General features: G+C 32.9%; 1 protein-coding gene across 2 annotated transcripts in view; it reads right to left on the bottom strand.

Annotated features, from left to right (window-relative positions):
• Positions 1 to 23,073, bottom strand: part of LOC129948050 (protein folded gastrulation) — a 176,081-nt gene that overhangs the window by 42,078 nt on the left and 110,930 nt on the right. For both annotated transcript variants that reach the window (XM_056058862.1, XM_056058860.1), the window contains exon 2: positions 5,815 to 5,837. The gene's annotated coding sequence lies outside the window, so the exon portion shown is untranslated. The remainder of the gene's footprint in view (positions 1 to 5,814; positions 5,838 to 23,073) is intronic.

The raw sequence follows: 23,073 nt of genomic DNA, 5'->3' as shown, positions 1-23,073 counted from the left end.
AGAATAGAATGATGAATCGTTCTAAAAAGTATTGTTTTGTCTTTGATACAAAAGATAAATATTTTCATATTTTTTCTAAAGAAAATAGAGTCTTATTCTGGTCCATATAAATCTTGATTTTGATATGTTAGTATAAATATTTCATTTTTTCTATAATTTTGTTTCATTTAAAGTTAAAAAAATAGGACTAAAAATATTGTGCAAGTTTCTAAAACCAAAGAATGATCATAAAATTACGAATAATTTAATTCATCTTATTAATAATATATTCAAAAGCTCATAAAATAAAACCGCAAATATTTGGTTATTCTGATGTTTGCTTCAAAATTCACGATAACATTTTTGTTTAAAATTTTGTAAGAAGAATACATTTAATCAAAACCGAAACCTAAAGAATGATTCATATAAAATAAATGAAAAAAAATCGAAAACTGTTGAACAATTATTGGACAAGCTTAACAAATATCAAAGATTATTGATTCGATATTGAAGATTCATCCATAAAATTTCTAAAAATAACAAGAAGAAATTTGTCCATTATTTTTTTTTTTTGATAGGACAAGGAGTATTAATACATTATTTTATAATTAGGGTTTTAATTATCAAACATTATGAAGTTTATGAGTATCATAACTCAAATGAATACTTTTTTGGAAATAGGTCGCATTATTACGCAATACCCTTACAACAGGTTCCGATAAAGCAACCTCTTTCCGTTTTCAACGTTTTCACTATGGTGTTGTCTTGAGTAGTTTTATGATCACTCATATAATGATGTCGACTAATAAATTATAATATTGACTATGTCATGTTTATGGTGGGTCATAATTTATTTACCTTTTTAACAGTAACCTCTCAAAGTGTTTTAAGTAGCTATATTTCTGATCTTATTACCCAACAATTGAAATAAGTTTGTAAAATGCATTTTTGATAAGTCGTAACGTCTTACCGCACTTGGTAGACTTTGATCTATGCTACTTTATGTTGCAGATAAAATCACGAAGCAATGGAAAACATGGGTTAAATTGAAAAAGATATAATTTAAAAAAAAGTACGTATACGCCTCAGTGATCCATTTTATTTAATACATTTTGTGAGTCTTTCAACGACTTCCTTTCCAAGCATCGAAGATGTATATGTATTTAACCTAATGTCCTTAAACTTACAATGGGGTAGTTCCAAAGAAATGTGGATTGTCGTATGACTAATTTATTGGTGCAGTGATGGTTCCAAAATATATCTTCACTTAATGATTTTAACTAATAAGCAAGAAATTAAGAACATTTTTCCATAGATTCGTAATTTTTGAATTTATATTTTAAGAAGTTCTTCGACCTTGCTTTTTTCCCTGTCAATTTTTTGAAGTAAACATTATTACAAGTCCCATGTTGATTTTTTCATAGCTTATAAGGCATTTCTTATTTATTTAATATATAATATATTATAGTTCCACTGAAATTCCTTATCAATTACCCAATTGTATGTTCCTTAAAAAAATAAAACGTGTTAAGCTTCTCAAGAAAGTGACCTTATAAATACTAAACCACAACCTTGAAAATAATAATTGTTGTTCAACTGACTCTTTATAATCAGTATATAACAATTTTTCTTATCATCGACCTAAAGAATTTTATATAAAAAGTAGAAAGAAAAAGTTAAACGAAAACAGGAAAATGTGTGTTTAATCTCCTATAACTAATTATTCCATTAAGTATGGACGAATTAATAAACTACTCACGGACATGGTCAAATTTTTAAATGACTTCTCCATAGTTTCTTGATTATTGAACAAAAAAAATAATGTCCAAGAAAAAGAATTAAAAGAAAATATGATGATGATGCTGATGGACAAACCATCAGAAGTTGAATCACGGGGAGAACATAATAGTGGTGAAATTTTGCTGATTAAGATAATTAATATAGATTAACTTTTGTTTTGTATTTATTTTTTTTTTATTAAAAGCGTTACGTGATTTTTCATAAATTGAGTATTTTTGAGAATTTGTATTTAATTTTTTTTCAAATGAATTTTAATTTCTATTTTTATTGGTTTAACACTTTTAAGACAGGTTAGATGTGAGCTTTTTTTGTATTTTGCGATGAGATCAGAATTTTTATAGTTGTTACACGATCACAGTCGTACTTTACTTTTGTGAATGGATGTCACGTGAATGTGCGATCATGTGGAATAAACCAACCGAATAACTAACTTCTGTGAGAATCGTGTCAGGTTTTTATGGAAAGGTATTTTTTTATAATTTGCTATAATTATATTTAACAGTAATATAAAAAAATCATTTTGGAATATGAATTCACATTTTATATTGAAAAGAAAATACATTGTAACCTTTAATGTGAAATATATGAAGTATTTCATTTTTGAAAGGGAATTCCATTTATGGGGTTTTGTTTTTTTTAAATTAGTTTTGTAATGTGGTTTTCGCTTTCAAAATGATGTTAAACTCATCAGTCACTTTTGAGTCATTCTAAAGATTAACACAAAATTTCAGCAAGAATGTTTGTTGAACTTTTCTGAAATATTTTTAATTGAAAGTAGAGGTCATTGGACTTATGTATATAAAAAGTCGGTATTATCTAGTTGATTCCAGTGTTAAATAATTCTTTCATGATGTGGATTAACGTTTGAGCTCAATAGAAATCGGTTATCTTGGACTTATGAATAGAATTGATTGAAAATAACAACTTAATACCAGTGCAACAATATTACCAACCTAAATTTGAAGAACTAAAGGGGTTCTTAACTGTGGTGGAAGATCATTTCTAAAAGCCAACTGAGCTTAAGGACCATTACGGTTTAACACAATAGCTCTTTAGGGCCAATTTCACAACTGTGGCTTATATTTTAGCAATGCTTTAAAAAATTGTTAGTTAATCGACTAAGGTTGTTTCAGAAATGTTTAATCGTGGTTTCGTATAAAGTATATAGTAAAAATTATCACACCTTGCCTAAACCTTATTAAATCCAACAAAATAATTGGAATTGTGACGATTACTAAAAGATTCAGCTGCGTTTGAACCTAGCCCAACTTCGACCACACTGTGAAGTATAGAGAAACGTTCTTTAGACGTACTTCGTGAATGTAGAATACTCTACCATATTTCACCTTTCTATGTCATTTTAATGCCCTAGATATAAAACCAGGGTACACTAATATCTCCCTTTCAACACCTCACATTTTTCTATTGTTAAAACAATGTTTCGTTAGTAAATAGACAATGATGTCTTCTAAGAAAGTGGAAAGAAGTATTTTAATTATTTAACATTTCACTTAAAGATCTAAGATAGTTTTTCGCATTCACTCATACCAAACAAAAATATTCTTCAACTTTTGTTTTAAATTCTATAATCAGCAACTTTATAAAAGCTTCAAACATTTGCATAATAAACTTAATACCTCTATTAACATTTTTTAATTAGAGGATGCTGGCAAAACATTTTTAAAAGATTTCTTTCATGTTTTTTTTATTTGTTTTAAGTTTGTTATGTTCTTTTAGAATTGATCTTCTAGATATGCTGGAAGATCAATTCTAAAAGCCAACTTAGCTTAAGGACCATAACGATTTAATTCAAAATTGTTAGTTAGGTGACTAAGGTTGTTTCAGAAATGTTTAACCGTGGTTTCATATGAAGTATATAGTAAAAATTATTACACCTTGACCAAACCTAATTAATTCCAGCAAACTTATTGGAATTGTGACGATTACTGAGAGATCCAGCTTCGTTTAGAACCTAACCCAACTTCGACCATACTGTGAAGCATAGAGAAACGTTCTTTAGCCGTACTTCGTGAATGTAGAATACTCTAGGATATTTCATCATTCCCTGTCATTGAAGTGCCCAAGTGCCCAAGCTGTGCACATTGACACCTCCCTTCTAACATCTCACATTGCTTCGTTACTAAAAAGACAATTATGTCTTCTAAGAAAGTGGAAAAATTATTTTTCACTTAAAGATCATAGATAATTTTTCGGATTAACTCATGGCCAAAAAGTATTCTTCAAACTTTTTTTTAAATTCGTCTATAATCAGCAACTTTACAAAAGCTTAAAACATTTGCATAATAGAAAAAAAAGAAACTTTGTCTTCCTGTGTACTGCATTCTAATAAACTTAATACCTCTATTAACATTTCTTAATTAGAGGATACTGGCAATACATTTTTTAAAGATTTCTTTCATGTTTTTATTTGTTTTAAGTTTGTTATGTTCTTTAACTAAATTTAAAATTCACAACAAAAAAACATATCGTTTTATGGTAATTAAGACACCATGTGCCTTGAACTATTCAAATTTTCTAGATAATCTTTACCTACCTTTTTTTAAGATTCAACTTATTTATGGTTTGTTTTATCTAGGTAGGTGAGTATCTTTATTCTAGGAACTAGTTTTTGTTTATGTTTCTATTTTAAATTGACATTATATCAGCGCATCAGATGAATCAATGATTATACTAATAAAACAACATAAATTTATGTTTATTTTACGTATTTCGAAAAATAATAAAACAAAAATTTCCATATGAAAATAAAATTATCAAGTTATTTTATAAAAGCAAAAAAAAATACTATGGGGTAAAGGGTGTGTCGTATCGTATACGTTTGGTAATCTCTGATTTATTATTTTCGAACACAATTTGGAAACTGTAATTTATGGTTAAGCATTTTAATTCAATTAAAATTAACAAAAAACTAAGAATTGATGCAGACAAATTTTGCATTAATTTTCTATTTGCTGAGAAATGTTAGTGAGTTTTTTTAGATTTAATATTTAGTATTAGAAATCTTGGGTACAAAATCAACAAAATGAGAATTTAAGAATTCAAAAACTTTTAAAATTCTTAGAATCACCCTGCGTTTTTTTTTTTGCATTTTAAAAGTGATGTTTCCGTGTTATCATTTTTTGAGTCCAAAAGTCACATTCATAAACATATTGTGCTTTTCATAATCGTTAACAATATTTAAAAAAAAATAAGAACAACGTATATAAAAATCAGGATAGCGTTGGTCGTCGTCGTAAAAAAAAAGTGAGATTAAACAACACTTAATGTAATCGTGTATACAGGAACAATGACCCCTTAAAATGTCAAATAACATAAAAACAACAAAAATATTTTTACTAAACAATATCTGCGGGCCAAAACCCGCAGAAAAGTGTTATCTCTCTTACAACAACAACGAAGACACAACATTTCATGGGCAACATAAGAATTAAGTATTTATTTAAGTTCAGTGTTTAACTATTGTGAACAATAAAATAAGTTTTGCTATATAATACCTAACACTTGACGTATGTATATTTTGTATATATTTATGTCATTAATTAGAGGAAGCTTAATTTGTTCATCACCCATCATCAGAATATACGAGAGAGTTTTATTACGAACATTTTTATGGGACAGTCAGTGAACCTTATCAAAAGTTGTGTTGAAATCTTTATTGTATGTGGTTTTTGGATTTGGCGAAGAGGCAAAGAAAAAAAATCTTAATCCATCGTCTTTTAACACAAAAGTCTAATGCGTTGCTATAAAAATCACAATAAAATTCTTATTAACAAAATTGATAAGATTTAAAATCTGACCGCACAAACCACATCGCACCAAAGCAGATTTTGGCAAAGGAGAAAGTTTTTTTTTGGTTTTCTTTATTTCGCCGGAAATGATTAGACTTTAATATTGTTTTATCTAATTTTTTTAATGATTTGTTAATTTATGTATGACAAGAAAAGGAAATATACAATATTCAGGCTTAAATAAATTAAAGCGTAAGTTTTACAAAATTGATGAATTTATATTTACCTTTATCATTCTAGATGAAAAATCTGAAAAAAAAGTGAACAAATTAATATTTTTGTTATTTCAATAATTTTTTAAAAAATGTGTTTACATAATGCTTAAAATAATTACTAACACTATTATTAAATGTTAAATTAGAGCTATTTAGCTGATAGGGATAAAATTTGTTGTAATCTTCTTTTCAACTTTTCGAATAAATAAACTCCAAATTACTTCAACCTAAAATAGCTTATCTTTTCAAAATTCAAAGGATATGACAAAATACTGGTTAGGTTTTGAAAAAAAAAATCAATTTTTAATCTCACATCAAGAACGTGAAATGTTTTCCCAAATAAGTCTCTCCCTCTCAGGACATACACCGGTATCTCCTCATAAATTCGTCGCAATCTTCCCTAGGTGTGTAGAATTGGCGAACTCAAGGCAACCTAGCCTGAGATCCAAGTAGCGCTGTAGTGCGCCGTTTTGATACCAAAAACTCGTTTGACCTGTGAAAAAAGGACAGATTTATAGAGAAGCTTCATAGCGATTATGTTAGAGCCATTTTGTCGCATTGAAAAAAAATTAGGTCTCTAATCTTTGTCTCAGATAGCTCATCAAGTTCGTGGAGGAATCCTTTTCCAAAGTATTTCATTCTTGTGTTTGCCAAAGCAGGACATTTGCATAGGAAATGGATTATGGTTTCACTTTCTCTTTGGTCACTACAACTACGGCAAAAGGTGTTGTAGGAGATACCCTACTTCTCTGCATGAACTCCTATAGGCCAATGTCCGGTACAAACCCCAACAATCCTGGCTATGTCTTGCCTTGGCCTGTATAGAAGATCGTTTGTACGGGTTTTATTATAGGTGGGATATATCTTCCTAAATATAATGCAGTTGGGAAAATTGCTCCACCTTCGGTTTGATTCAGTTTGGTAGATAGAAAAGATTTTACCCTTCATAGCAACAAGAAAAATGTTAACCATTTCCGCAAGTGAACTATGAGAGGCCGATCCTTGGCTGGCTAGCTCGTCAGCCCGTTCATTTCCCACAATACCACTATGGCCCGGAACCCAGATCAGGGTGACACCGCAGGCTCGCAAGCTCATCGCGACATTGCTGGACCAATTAAGATGAGGATGTGGCCGAGTTAATGGCTTTGACAGCTGCCTGACTGTCTGTAAAGATAGCCGCATTTCGGTTTTGGTTTGGGCTTGGTTTAAGTATCTTACATGCCTCTCTTATTACAGCCTGAAAAACGCTAGCAAAGTCAGGAAACCAAAGGTATTTGGCTACATTTAGACTCAGAAAAGATCCCAGAACCAACTCCGCACTCCATCTTTGAGCCGTCAGTAAAGATGGTTGTGTGGAAACCTATCGACATGATGTCATCCTCCAAATCTTCTCTGGATAGGAAAATAACCTTAAAATCCTAACTAAGGCTCAAAGTAGGAGTGCAGTAGTCAGTGTCTACCGAGATAATATCTGAGGGAATCAATTTCGTTGTGTTGCTGTGACCATAAGGTTTTGACAACCAGCTGTTTGATTCCTTCAGTCTAATAGCGTTTAAGGCGTCCGTTGGGAAAGTACGCATGGCCCAATATTTAGTTTCCAGTTTAGTTTTGGGTCGAGTATAACTCCAAAATATTTTGCACTGGAAGACAATGATAGGATTTGACCGTTGAGTCGACGTAGCGTGAAGGGCGGTACTTTAGTTTTGGTGGTAAAGAGCAACAGTTTAATTTGGTTAACTCCTAGTCCACAACTCGTGGCCCAGCTGCTAACTTTCTTCAAAGCTGACTCCGTGATTTCACTTAACACAGAGGTGTACTTTCCTGACACCAATAGCACCAAATCATCCGCATAGGCTACCGCCTTCACTCCACATCTCTCTAATTTAACGAGAAATGTATCCATGACCAGAAGCCATAGAAGAGGCGAAAGAACACCGCCCTGGGGTGTTCCCCTACTCACGTGTTTTGTTGCGATTGTATTGATTAGAGAGGCTCGAATATTCCTACCACTGAGCATGGAAATAATCCATTCTCGAATGAAGTCTTCTACACCGAACTTAACGAGCTTTCTTCTATGGATTCGGTAAGGACGCTGTTAAAAGCACCTTCTATGTCCAGGAAGGTGGCAAGAGTAAATTCTTTGTAATAGATTGTTTGTTCTACAGTACGCACTACCTCATGGAGGGCAGTCTCCGTAGATAAAATAAGCATGCTGAGAGCTTTAATGAGGTCGTCCAACTAGGATTTCTCTAATATTGTTATCAAGAATGCGCTCCAAGATCTTAAATCCTTCGCGTATTCGTGACCTCGCCTACCCATTTTCGGGATAAAAACTACTTTGACCTGTCTCCAAGCCATGGGCACATGTTTGAGAAGGAGGCATCCTTTGAAAATTTGTTCCAGCCGTAGAGCTGCCACATCATGCAACTTTTGAAGCATAACTGGCAGTATGCCATCCATGCCTGGGGATTAATATGGAGAAAAAGTATTGATGGTCCACAAAATATTATCTCTGGTTATAACTTGCTCCACATGAGCTACTCTCGTAACCCGGAAAGTTCGTCTTCATCAGTAGCTCAAGAGATTCGGCTGAAGAGGCTGTCCAGGTTTCATCAGGCTTTTTAGAAATGAAGGATTACATTGTTTTTTCGATAAAACTTTGCTGAGCCTTTCAGAGTCCTTTATATCTTCGATTGATTGACAGTATTCTCTCCAGCCTTGCCTTTTGGCTGATGACAAGGCTTGCTTGTAAATTTTAAGAGAGTCTTTATACGGTTGGTAAAACTTATATTTGTGAAAGATGTTGAAAATTGTCCTCGTCAACGACCTTACAGTTCTTCATTCTACCAAGAAGGAAGGGTTTTACGGCTATATTTAACTGGGCAAGAGACTCTTAAAGGTTTACTTATAGAAGTTTCGAAGGTTTTCACCTTTGATTCAAGGTCTCCTATCGATTCATTGAAATTTGGTAAGTTGGTTAGTTTGGAATTAGCAATTTGACTGAATTTCGTCCAGTCAGTTCTTTTGGGATTTCTATAAGGTGGAGGGTTTTTCGACTCGAAATTAATTTGAAAAAGAATCCACTTGTGATCCGAAAACGAATTCAAAGGGGAAAGTCTCCAATTCTCCACTAATACGTTACGTTTGTTTACCAAAGAAACATCAAGCACATCCTCCCATCCATCATAATTTTCCGAGCTCGGAAAGACGAAAGGTCTTGGATTCAATCACTGCCAGTGCCAGCTAAGGTTTTTTTTTTTTGACGGGTACTCCCTTTTGCAAGGAATTGAACAATTCTTCAAGAGTAAATCTTGTGACGAAAAGTGCTCTCAAATTAGTCGTTCCCAGCTGCTACGTCACCTAATTTATTTGTGTTAAGACCTTATAAGAAGAAGTTGTATGAAAGCATTATAACTATAATCTTCTACTTAAGTGAATAGTAAATTAAGGAAGACAAATTATTTGTCGATATTTCATAGATTGCATATTGAAGGTTTCAAAAAAAAAAAACTCTAGCCCTATAATCAATTTTCCATGACACGAGTTTGTATCTCAGTTTTATCTTAAAAGACCTGAAAAAATCACCTAACACCATCTAGAGTCTAGACTCTACTAATAACTTACAATTATTTACAAAAGTGTATCTAAAGTACCTGTACCTAATCTATTCACACGCTACTGATCAATCTGCAGCTGTTGCTTAGTGGTGCGCTGCGTATAACCTGATAGTTTTTATCACTTTTATTTTTCAAAAATGTATTGACCTAGAATATCTAACAAGTTCTATTAACTATCTGGGATTCTATTTATTATTATTGATGGAACCTTCCTCAAACTCAAACTCAAAGACTCGAATAGAATACAAAACCATTAAAAAAAATAAACAATGGAAACAAAAAAAATGAGCACAGGAATTTCATATCAACCTAAATATACAAGATGCACACAACAGGCAACAGGCACACATCTGAAATGATGCACTTGTTCAAATGTGTACCAACATTTCGTTTATCACATTTTTAGTGTTGTTTTGTTTTGTTTTCTTTCTTATTTTTCTTTCTTCTTCTCCCCTAATATAGATGCCGATCTCTTTTCTCAGCCATTGTAATGCATTCAATCACAATAATAATAATAATCAGTATTATTTTTATACCACATCGCATCTCCTTTGATTTTAGTTTTTGTTTTTTTTTTATGCTGCGGTAATCAACATTACAATTTTATACCAAACCAATACTTGTTTTGTTTACTCATTGTTGCTCCACAGCTCTATCAACATATAACTTCAATAACACCACATTTCTATAGATACTTTGGAGGTACTCAGCTTAATTTTTTTACAATTTTTTATCTGAAGTTTTCAACTTCAACGCAACCTACAAACCAAAAAAAAACAATAACAACAATAACACACCTTGATCAATAAAATTATCAACACTCTGTGACCTTTAGACTGTATTTTTTGTTGTAGTCGATTGTACATGAAAGGAAATCTGATTGTTTATTGACCTTTCAGTAATCCTTGCTAGAGTGCATTCATTGAATAAAGAGCTATATTTACCCTTTTGAAGAATTATGTTTCTTTTTTATTTTTGTTCTTTTACCGATAATTAAGTAAATGGACAATGGTTTGTTTGTGGTATGTAGAGGAAGATATATTATATGTATCTTCTTTATGTATTGCAACATGCATCAGCATTGTATCGAAAATCCAATCTGAAGAATCTCTGAAGAGTTCAGGTGAAAAAAGAGAACTTTTCAATTAAGCGGAATGATAATCGAGAATTGTATTCAAGGGCAAAAACAAAGGATTTAAAGAGATAAAAAATGGCGCCCAACGTGTTGATCGGTTTTCACCATTGTATAGAATGCGGTTGTTTGAAGAAATAAATGAAACAGAAGTTTATATGTAAGAACAGTTGTTCATTTAAATTTTATTACCTCAACTATGACATTTAATAATCTTAAAAAAATGTGTAGAAGAAAAAGAAATGGCGCCCAACGTAGAGATCAATTGTCACCACTCCCCCTAAAATTCATTCAAGAGAAACAATTCAACGTACATATATATCCAAAAGAACAGTGTTTAAACAATATTATATATTTATATTAATACCTTATCGGCTTAAATAAACGGTTATTAAAGTTTTAAGAAAAGTGATATCGATGTATTCGTTTTTCCTAACAAGAACACTTTAAACAAAAGACATATTCTTCGAGCTCTTGGACAAGATATATGAGCAGATTGTTTTAGGAGATTTTAATGCCAAGCTAGGAAGAGAAGACATCTTTGGTGGCATAATCGGGAGATACAGCCTGCACGACACTACCTCCGACAACGGATTGAGGCTGGTAGATTTTGCTGCGGGGCGAGACGTTCTGGTAGCTAGTACGCAGTTCACGCATCTCAATATCCACCAAGGGAACATGGAAATATCCTGGTCAATCAACCGTCAACCAGATTGACCACATTGACCACATTGCGATCAACGCACGACACTTCTCCAGTATACAGGATATCCCAACATTCCGAGGGGCCAACATTGACTCGGACCACTACCTCGTTGTAGCCAAGGTACGGCTATGGATATCCCGATCCAAGCCAAAACAAGGAAGTACTGTGAGAAGATTCGACGTTAGACGGCTACAATCGCAAGAGACTGCCATCTCCCTTTCCGATCGAGTCTCTAATAACCTCTTAAAAAGTCCTATGCTGCCTGCATTAAGCATTGAACATTAGAAGCAACATTGCCTTGTAGCCATCAGAGATGCCGCCTCAGAAGTGCTAGGTTTCACACGGCCACCACAGCGAAAGCCCTGGTTAGACGACAAATGCCGGCAAGTGCATAAAAAACGTCGCTAGAGCGGCTTGCGAGCTCTACGAGCAGAAGAGGAGAGAGGAACACCGGCTTCTTAGATGGAAAAAAAGAAAGCATGAGAAGCCCGCGATCGAGAAGATAGAGGGATGTCACAACAGGAATGAGGTTCATAAATTTTACCAAAATGTAAAAAAAACCTTCCAAGGGTACAAGCCCTGAACCGAAGCTGGTAAAGACAATCAGGGGAACATCGTAGTAGAACTGCAGTCGATGCTGAGAATATGGAAAGATCACTTATCCAAATTATATAACGGCGATGACGAACCAAATTCCGCTGTAAGGGAGATAGAACCACTCAACCTTGGCGACGCAGATCAACAATTCCTCCTACCCGACCTTGATGAAGTAAAGATAGCTATATCTAAACTTAAGTCGAACAAAGTTGATGGAGCTGACGGCATCGCTGCCGAACTATTCAAAGCAGCAGGCTATGACTTGCACCAACTCATCTGCAAAATATGGTGGGAAGAAATCATGCCCGATGAGTGGAATCTCAGCATAGTGTGCCCGATACATAAGAAAGGAGATCCTCTAAATTGCATCAACTACAGTCTCCTTGACATTGCGTATAAGATCCTCTCTCCCGTATTATGTGAACGTCTGAAGCCATTCGTCAATAACCTGATTGGTCCTATCAGTGTGGCTCCAGACCAGGAAAGTCCACTATCGACCAAATATTCACACTACGGCAGATCTTGGAAAAAACCCAGGAGCTTCAAATCGATACCCACCATCTCTTTATCGATTTTAAAGCCGCGTATGACAGCATCTATAGGGAAGAGCTCTACCGAGCAATGTCCATTTTTGGCATCCCTGTCAAACTTATCCGTTTGTGCAGAATGCACGCTGCTCTATCAAGGTCGGAAAAGATCTTACCGATGCGTTTGATGTCAAAAAAGGTTTTAGACAAGGCGATGAACTGTTATGCGACTTCTTCAACGTCGTTCTGGAAAGAATTGTGCAAAAGTCAACCTTCAACACTAGAGGCACAATCTTCCAAAGGTCCATCCATAGACTCGGATACGCAGATGATATTAACATAATGGAAAGATCAATGAATGATTTCGATGGAGCGTTTTTGAGAATTGCGACGGAAGCGAAGAAGATGGGTTTAGTGGTCAATGAGGGCAAGACCAAGTATACGCTATCATCAAAAAGGACACTGAACAACGACGTGTTGGACAAAACGTCACCATGGACAACTATAACTTTGAGGTAGTTAAGGACTTTGTCTATTTAGGCACCGCTATTAATACAGACAACGACACCAGCGCTGAAATCAAACGAAAAATAACTCTTGGAAATCACTGCTTCTTTGGACTTAGAAGGCAATTGAGAAGTAAAGCCCTCTCTCGAGCATCTAAAGTCAACATTTATAAGACACTCATCATCCCGGTTCACATTTATGGCGCTGAGGCCTGGACCCTGTCAAAGAAAGACGAGAGCATCTTTGGATGCTTCGAGAGAAAAATTCATCGGGTTATTTTTGGTCCCGTACGCATAGATGGAGAATGGAGGAGAAGATATAACGACGAACTGTACGGGTTGTAAAGCGACACTGACCAAGTTAGCAGAATTAAGGTCATGTAGAGCGGATGGACATCAACGCTCCAGCCCGGAAGGTCTTCGAATCCAATCAAGAGGGACAGGGGCAGTAGAAGCTCAGGGGGGGCACCCAGGTGGGAGAGGACCTCAACCAACTTGGCGTGCGAAACTGGAGATAGCTAGCTAGTGACCGAGCTGGCTGGAGACGCATGTTGGTTGAGGCCCAGGTCCGCCCGAGCTGTAGCGCCACCTTAAGTAAGTAAGCATACACCTAAACATTGAAAAACTGATTTCTTTTGAGGAAACAAAATTTAACAAAAAAAATTATATTTATATCCACATAAAAACAGTACGTACACATACGACTTTTATTTAAAGCCTTAAAAGTTTTAAAACAAATAATAGGATTATAGCTCATTGTGCGTTATACCACACACACACAATAATTCTTTATGCAAAAAAGGATCATACATTTAAGAACACTGATAGTTTTCTAAGAATCTCGTTCGAGATGAAAAATGGCGCCCAACGTGAAACTTGACATATAACATTTTAGATATACTAGCTATGAGAGAAAGCATACAAAAATTATATTTAGATTTATAAATAAATGAGTTAGGCACGTACAAGGCAATATTTATGCATATTCATATGTACAGAAACCCTTAACAAAGCTTTTGAGGCTTGGGCCTATGTTATGAAGTAAGGCAACATGAAAATAATATGTGAATCGCTTTTAAGATCAATGTATTTTTACCTAGCTTTAGCTCTTTGAATTCTTGAATTTTAAAAATAATACACAAAATATGCATATTCAATTTTTGAGTGCATGTCAATTATTGAAAAGAATGCTACTTGATCTCAAGGTTAGACATTTTAAACCAATTGTTTGCTTTATATAGAAAAAAACTGATATCATTTATAGTTCCTACGCCACCTTCACCTCTGTTTAAAGACTTTTTTGACGACATATAGTCGCGAAGCTTAGTGAATAACCTTTTATTCTTAAACGTACATACAACAACAACAAAATAAAATTGAGATGCAGTTCTTGATGTTTTATTATACAGAATTAAATGGTGAGAGGTAAAACAGAGAAATAACCTTGATACATAGCACATAATACGGGTATACGAGTTTTTCGTTTTTTTTTTTTTAATTTGAGCTCCTACTAAGTTTGTATCTTGTAAAAATGTTGTTACTTTCTGATTTAAGTTTGTGTACTTCTTGTGGTTGTAGGTTTGTTTTTTAAATCTATACAAAGATTATGCACTTTGTTATTTAAGTTGTGCTTAAAAAACGTGTTTTATTGGGGAAACAAAAAAAAAAAGGAATTGGTACCTATTCTTTATTCCGAGTTGAAAGTGAGTTAAACAATTCATGAAATAGTTTATTTATATAATTTTTCTAAAGAAAAGGGGAAATCCGAAAGTATTTATACCTATAACGCTTAAGGTGACAAAAACAACTGAATATGTATCAATATAATGTTTTGCCATCCACCGCAATGCCAACACAGGGTGTCGCAACAAACAAACAAAACTTTGTTGACTTTAATACCCTCGGATTTTCTCTGAACATTGAATGAGACATTATTTAAGAATTTCAAGGTCTTACAGCAAAATCTCTATAGTTAATAAGCGCAATATTCAATAAAATAAAAAAAAGTTAAGTGGCGCCCAAGCAAAAACCATAACAAAATATGAAAAGTGTTCTTTTTAGTTTAGAGCGATAAAAACTTTGAATCCATACTGTTGCAACATTTAAGAGGATTATTTATTGAATTTTAATAAGGGTTCTTAAAGAAAATTAAAAAATGAAGTGGCGCCCAATCAAAAACAATAGAAATCGATGAAAAGTGTTCTTTTTAGTTTATACTGCTTGACATTTGTTATCTATACTCTTAATAACATCTAAAAGGATTGGTTATTGAATTTTAATAGGGTTTCTTAAATAGAAATTAAATAGAAAGTTAAGTGGCGCATAACAATAAAAAAAATTATTAAAAGTTTGTAAAAATACAAAAGTTTTTAAGGCCACCATAACTTCCAAGCTACCCTATACACTGTATAGTGTATAGTAGAATAATATTTGCAAAAGAACTGGTTTTCATTTGCAAGTTAATTTCTATATTTTTTTTGTTCATGTTTTAATTTTGTAAAAGTTGCTCCCTGAAGCCAATCTACCACAGAAGTTTGCAAACAAAAACCATGACACCGGAGTAGGTAAGGTGAGGTATCTAGCAACAAAAAAAAAAACTTAAAATGAAAATGTCAATCTTTTGCGGATTGAATTGGATCTAAGGGCCAGTGAAATATATGTACATGTACTTTTCTCATGTATCTACAAGTCCTGTAACAAATCTACCAATGTACATATATTATTAAAAGACATCTGTGGGAATTATGCAAAGCCGATTTCGGTAGACAGGTACCTCATACTATATAGATGTGATTTATGTTGTTATGTATATTTGAAAGTTATAATATGTAAAGATATATTTACATATAGATACATTCATGGTAATCAGAATAACGACGGGAGTGTCACGTTATACATGTATTTTTTTTTTGTTAGAGAGAACGAAATTAAATTAAAAATAAAACTAAGCCACAGGTAAGATGACCAATTCGATGTTCATGGTATATTTGATATCCGGTAGATAATACCTCTCTACATATGTTTTGTTTTGTATTTTTTTGTTTCAAGAAATCACGTAACTTTTGGGGATTCGAATTTGATTTTAATTGAAAAATAATATCGTGTTATAGTTGTTGGCATTTTGCATTGAGAAAAAAAAAAGAATTAAAACCAAAACAAAAAACTGAAACAGATGTTTTTGAAGGTTTCATGAACCTTGAAATTTGTATTTTAATCTCTTTATGAATGCAACAAAGTTTAAAGTTAATGAAATAGGAAAGAATTATATTTTGCCGGTTAGTTTGAATTAGTTTTAAATCATTTAATTAAAGGCAGTTTCTTAATTTTAACGTGAATATTAGTGTTTGTATATTTATTTCAAAAATTGAGAGCAAAAAATGTTTGAGCTGAAAGATTTTTTGTTTTAAACTCAAGTACTATTTTTACTTGTGAAAAATAGTAACTTTCCGGTTGTGTATTCGTAAACAAATTCAAACTCGAGATTTAAATCAAAAATGTCATTAAGACAAAAAATGTGCGTGTGGTAATTCAGTCCGTTTGCCTGTCTAACCTTGGCCCTATACATACTTGAGTCGATCTCAAAAACCAATCGACAGTTTTTATGAAATGTTTTAAAAAATTGATTTTCTTGCCTTTTGAAGATAAGAATCTTCTACGGGTCAAAATCAAATTTTCAGTCTCGTCTCTGGATCGGTCTCGTATAACTGATTCTCGTCAAGGTATCGGTACCAATTTTGTAGGTTTAATTCCACGAACCGAAGAACCGACACATGTTTGCATTTTTTTTAACCCGAAAATATCGATAACATCGATGAAATTTTGAAGGAATTTGTGTGGAAAATATACAGTTTCGTCTAGGAAGCGTCTAAAGAAGTATCGTCTCATCTCTTCTCAGAACTACGAGACGAGATCGAAACTATTCTTGTCAAGAATTAAAATTTATATATAAATTCTGGCACAAGCTTTGACTACATCTGCCGGATCCCCAAATCTGGAGGTCTAGTTATCGATTTATTGGCAATAACGCGGTCATTTTTTCACAAATCCAGAGAGAAAATAGTGAAGTAACTTAAAGTCACTGTACCTTACGGTTTTAAGACGTTTCCTTGAATACATCAACTGTGTTATATGTTGTGTCGTCTTGTTGCACATCATCGTGTTGTCATTAAAAAATCAAAAAGTCGTAATTATGATTCTATAGCGGACATAATTGACTTTAACATTCTTGCCAGCATTGTTTTTCAAGAAGTACGACCCAATTATTCCACCAACTTATGAAGCACACGAATCGTTCAATACAAGTTCTATTTTATGAAATCAAGTTTTAAAACCACAAAATAAATGCTGGTGTGCCGCAGGGGTCCGTTTTATCTCCAACACTCTTTCTCATTTTTGTTAATGATCTCCTGTCTGCAACTTCTAATCCAATACATTGTTTCGCTGACGATAGTACTCCTAGCTTTTCATATTGTTTTCCGAATCACATCCCGACCTTCGAATGTGAAACTGCAACTACAAAATATGATAAGTTCATTAAATTCTGATCTTAACAGCATTATACTATGGGGAATAAGAAACCACTTGGAATTTAATGCTTCGAAAACCCAATGCTGTCTTGCATCGTTAAAGCGAGATATATCATTCTTACCATTATCCCTGGATGGCACTTGCATCGAGGGGACTGAACACCTCGATATTCTCGGTATGTGTGTCAACAACCAACTCTTGAGGAATGATCACATACGCGATGTCGCCAAAAATGCCGCAAGATGTTTGGGTTTTCTAAGGCGATACCAGAAGTTTTTCTCCCCCCCCTGATCTGGCTGCTATTTACAAGACTTACATATATACGTCCAAAGCTTGAGTATAACTCCCATATCTGGGCTGGTGCTAATGCTACTAACTTAAGCCTCTTGGATAGTATTGAACGTAGAGCATTTAGATTGGTTGGTGATATTACCATCATAAGATCATTTACGTCACTCGAACATCGTCGTAAAGTTTCCTGTCTCACCCTCTGTTACCGTTATTTAAACGGTTTATGGTCTAGATATATAGCCAGCTGCATTCCTCCCCTTAAACAGTTTAACCGTAATACTCGCGCTTCTAGGAACGATCATCAGTATACCCTCGAGACCAACTGTAGTCGTACCGTCAAGTACAGAAAATAGTTCTTTAGCCGTACTACGCGAATGTAGAATTTCTTGCCACACTCTGTCTTTCCAAGCCATTTCAATATTCAGGAATTCAAAACTCCCTTTCATTGTGCTCACATTGTGTCCTTGCATAATAAGGGTAGTTATATCCCCTTAAGTATTAGCTTATTATAAAAAAAAATTTGGTATTATAGATGTAACGGTCTCTCAGCATAAACTTTAGGAATATCATCACTCCTAATACGATATTTTTGTCTAATGACGTATCCATCCCAATATAAGAGATCGAAATTCAACTATGAATATTTAGTTTGGGCCCTAAAACTTAAATCAGTACATCTACGCCTTGCTAGGAAATCCTTCAGCTTTTATTCTTGAGATGCCAAACCAAAACCAAAACCGCTTAGCAACTGATAAAATGGCCTCCAGTTAAAATAGTTTTGCCAACCTTAAATACAGCCGTTGGAATTTTTTTTAGGTTTTTATTTTTTGTAAGAAAAACTGTCAATTGCATTATTTCTTAAAAATAGCATAAACTTTATTTTCCGTTGTATAAATTACATAAAAATTAAGTCTTCTATTTTTGAAAATTGAAATTTCCTAGTAAAGTCTACAAGACAAAATTATATGGAATGTTTTCATAGCTTTAAACAATGAGGTTACAAATGTATACTATAGGAAAACTTGTGAGACTTTGAAAAACCCTCATTTTGTCCTCAAAACCTATTAAATACTTACATTCAAAGTATTTAAATCTTATAATGTAAATATCTGATATGTTATGTAAAATACTTCAAAAAAAAACGGTATTTTTCCGGATGTTTTCTTCCACATCGAGGCCAAACCCAGTCTTTGCCAGTAATTCTCTAATCGAAAAACTGTGTAAACATAAACAATTTCAGTTACAAATAAAAAACATTTCAAACACAAATTGTTTAAATTTTATTTTTCTATAATTGAAATGTCATGTTTGATTCATATCTTAAGGTCCAACTTTTAGAGAATGCCCTTGTTCAAAAGAAATACAAATTAAATTTAGTTAGTTAAGAACAAATTGAACCTTGCAAGTTTATCTTACATAAATATTTATTTAATTTTATCTTGTATCTCAAAAATAAAAAAAATCTCTTATGCACCTGCTACCCTCCGTCACACTAAAATTTATTTTGTTATTTTAATTTAATTAATATCTTGAATGTCTTATGGATTACATTGACATATGGGACTGTGGGATTTATTTCTTGGAATCACTGGCGGTGGCGCCACATTGTAGCGTAACAATCGACTTAAACTGTCTGGAAATGCATAAATATACCTACACATAACTGCACTTGTTGCTTTCAAAAAGAATTTCTCTTCGTGTTTTATTTAACTTTTATAAAATTCATTTATATTTAAGTCGATATTTATAGGAACCTTTAACAAAAGTTATATCATCGTCATCATCATCATCACTTAATTTATTAAATTTTAATTTCTTAACTTAACTCAATCATAAGTTACACAAAAATTCATTCAACGACAAAAAATAAATAAAAAACTTTCTAAAAATATAATTTAAAAACAAAACAAGATGAGAAGGAGAAAATATACATAAATGTGTAGACAATACGGAAATAATGAATAATGATTGCTTTGACACTTGTGATAAATAAACCTCTCCCAACGGAATGTCATTTAAATCCCACCTTTCCCAAATCATGATAACTGAAAAAATAAAATCTAAATTGGATCAATCCACTTAAGTAAAAACAAGCGAACGAAACGAACACAAAAACACAGTGAAAATATTTTAAATTTATTTTCGTTTCTAAGGGAGGGAAAAAATCGCAAATCACTTGTCAAAAATGTCAAAATATAATTCATCATAATCGTTTTGAGTTAGAAGTGAGAGTGGGAGTGGGATTTTTGGAAGAAAAACAAAAAGAAGCTTACATCCCAAATCGCATCTCAACATTAATAAAGACCCTTTTCAATTTTTGTGTTGTTTTTGAAACAAAGGAAAACCTTTTTTTGATTACCCCCCATATCCATGTAATTATTATCGTCAAGCTATCAAAAGCAAATATTTAAAAATATTCACAAACAATCAAACAGTAGATAAAAGTTGGGTTCTGATGGTCTGGCCCCTTTTTTTGGCATTTTCACACCACACTGCTTCCTCGCCGTTACGCCGTTGATGATGTGACGCATAAATTAGCATTTTTTAAAGAATCAGAGTTTTGAGCAAAAACGTATACGTTTATTTATTTTGGCATTCAAATATTGTGATTCTTCTTATAGAGTTAGGTGTAGATTATAATACATTGTTGTGTATTTTGATATTGTGGGTATTAGGTCAAAAGATTATTTCGGACCGCTATAGACACTAGACAGCAATCGCGTGCGTAGATGGAATTATACAGCTTCACTATATTGAATTCAGGGCCGGATTTGTAGATGACTGACGTAAGATAATAATGTTAAGGGCTAAGTTGCGTCTTACAGCTACAAATCTTGTGGAATTGGTGTCCTTTATGCTCTTGGGTAAGACATTTACACTATCTCCACTAAATTCAACGAGGCCTTTGACAAAATATATATACTTTTTATTAACATCCCATAGGAAGTTAATTTAATGGGTCCAATTTGTCAAATTGAAAATTTTGACATTTCTCGACGTTTCAAGGTCCCTAGAGTCAAAATAAAAGATTTTTAGAAAGATGTCTGTGCGTACGTGTGTACGTACGTTGGCGACGTTTTTTTCGTCGTCCATAGCTCAAGAACCACAAGAGATATCGATTTCAAACAAATTTTGTTATACAGATAATAAAGCAGAAAGATGCAGAAAGAAAATTGCGTGGGTGGTTTTTTTACCATAGCAGTTTGAAAAAAAGGTGAACATTTTGGGTAACCCTAAATATCTTACGAACAAAAAACGCTAGAGACTTGAACTAAATGTTATGTAATATATTGTAGCGTGATGTCAAAGAAGTATATTTTTTTGAAAAACAATCCATTTAATGGTTTTTTCTATAAATCATAAAAATTGAAAAAAAATGTGTTACCTCCAAAATTTTACGACTAAAATATGATTTCATCTATAAATCAATTTTGTGCAACGGAGAATAATGTTTTTGACATTTGATAAAATTTTGAGAAAATCGAATTCACAGTTTCCTCAAAGTTGGTAAAAATTGAATATTGATTCAAATATGTTTTCAAAAACTTGAAATTTAGGCTTCAAATTTATTTAATCTTATAAGAAATATTGTTTTCAATATTCTGAAAAATGTTGAGAAAAATCGAATTGACAGTTTTATTACAAAAAGTTAAAACTCGAAAAAAAATTAACAAAAGTTGGAAAAAAATGAATTTCGACTCAAAAATCTTTCAAAAATTTGAGATAATAGCTTCTAACTAATTTTTACTTATGTATAAAAAATATTTTTTTCAACATTAGGACAAAATTTTGAGAAAAATCAAATTGACGTTTTTTTTTACAAAAAATAAAAACTTAAAAAAATGTATAAAAGTTGGTAAAAATTGATTTTCGACTCAAAAATCTTTCAAAAATTGACGATATTGGCTTAAAACTACTTTTATCTTTCAAAAAATTTTGTTGTTAACATTCAGTAAAATTTTGAAAAAAATCGAATTGACAGTTTTTTTACAAAAAAATTAAAAACCTAAAAAAAAATAACAAAAGTTGGTAAAAAATGATTTTCGAATCAAATATCTTTTCAAAGATTTGAAATATTGGCTTCAAACTAATTTTATCTTATAGGAAATATTGTTTTTAACATTCGGTTTAATTTAAAAAAAAATCGAATTGACAGTTTCCTTACAAAAAATAAAACTCTAAGAAAAAACAATACTAAAACTTGGTAAAAATTTACTTCCGACTAAAACAGCTCTTCAAAAATTAAAAATATTGGCTTCAAACTTATTTTATTTCACAGAAAATATTGTTTTCGGTATTCAGTAATTTTTATACAAAAATCCAACAGTCCCTTTTTTCATAAAAAACAAATCTCCAAAAAATAGTACGTAAATTTGGTAAAAATTGATACGAGTACATATAGACAAACTTTTAAGCAAGACAAATCGACAGACGGGATGGGAAGTTATCAGTGTGGGTCGCATCTCAGCCTCTTTTTTGTTTTGGCTTCGAACCGTATAAAATGTTTGCTTCCTATACGCTCTGTCCTACCCTTTTCTTGCTATCTCTAGTGTACCACAGTGTAGCCACTTAGCTCCTTTTCTTTTAATTCTCGCCATATTTCACTTTAAGCTGACTATACGAAGTTTTTGAAGACTATTACGTCGATATAATGTTTTTAAGCTTATTAAACTAAACTTCTATAGTGTCTCGGTCTAGTACAACAAAAATTGCATGGATGTAAAAAAATACAAATTTACTGTAACTCACTTGTTCTCGGAAGCATGTAAAAACTTTAACCTGTCAACACATTTTCCTTAATCAATCCATTCCCTTTGTTGAGGTTATTTGAGGCTTTAGGATCTTATGTGAACGCGAGAATAGTTTCCTAGGCCATGCAGACAATATAATGGTTATATAAAGCCAACCCAGCACTCGACTTTGGAATCAAGATGAGGCTCAGTTGCATAACACCGATACCGAGACGAGACTGACATTTTTCGACTTAAAGAGTCCGAGACGAGACTAACAAAGAGTCTCACCTTGGGACCAGCCTTATCAAGAACTGAAAGCGTTGAAAGAAATTTCTTTAGATTTTCCCTAAGAGGCCTACCTTGTCATGATCAATAAAACCGTTCATTGATATTTAGACCGCTTTCAATTAATTAACTTCAAATCTGTGCAAGAACGTAGATAGACATGTCTGCAGTCTTGTTTATCTATAAACTGCTTTTGAGCTATATTAACTCTCCTAATCTTTACGACTACATCTTCTTGGTGTTAAACCAAGCCTCGGAATTTGGGCTGATATGAATTAATGACCCATATCGTACTGAATGTCAATTTGAACGTTAATATTTTCTAATTGAAACCACTGATTTCTTAAAA

Source organism: Eupeodes corollae, chromosome 2 (genome assembly GCF_945859685.1).
Source record: "Eupeodes corollae chromosome 2, idEupCoro1.1, whole genome shotgun sequence".
NCBI classification, from domain to species: domain Eukaryota; kingdom Metazoa; phylum Arthropoda; class Insecta; order Diptera; family Syrphidae; genus Eupeodes; species Eupeodes corollae.
This window is presented reverse-complemented; position numbering and strand designations above follow the sequence as displayed.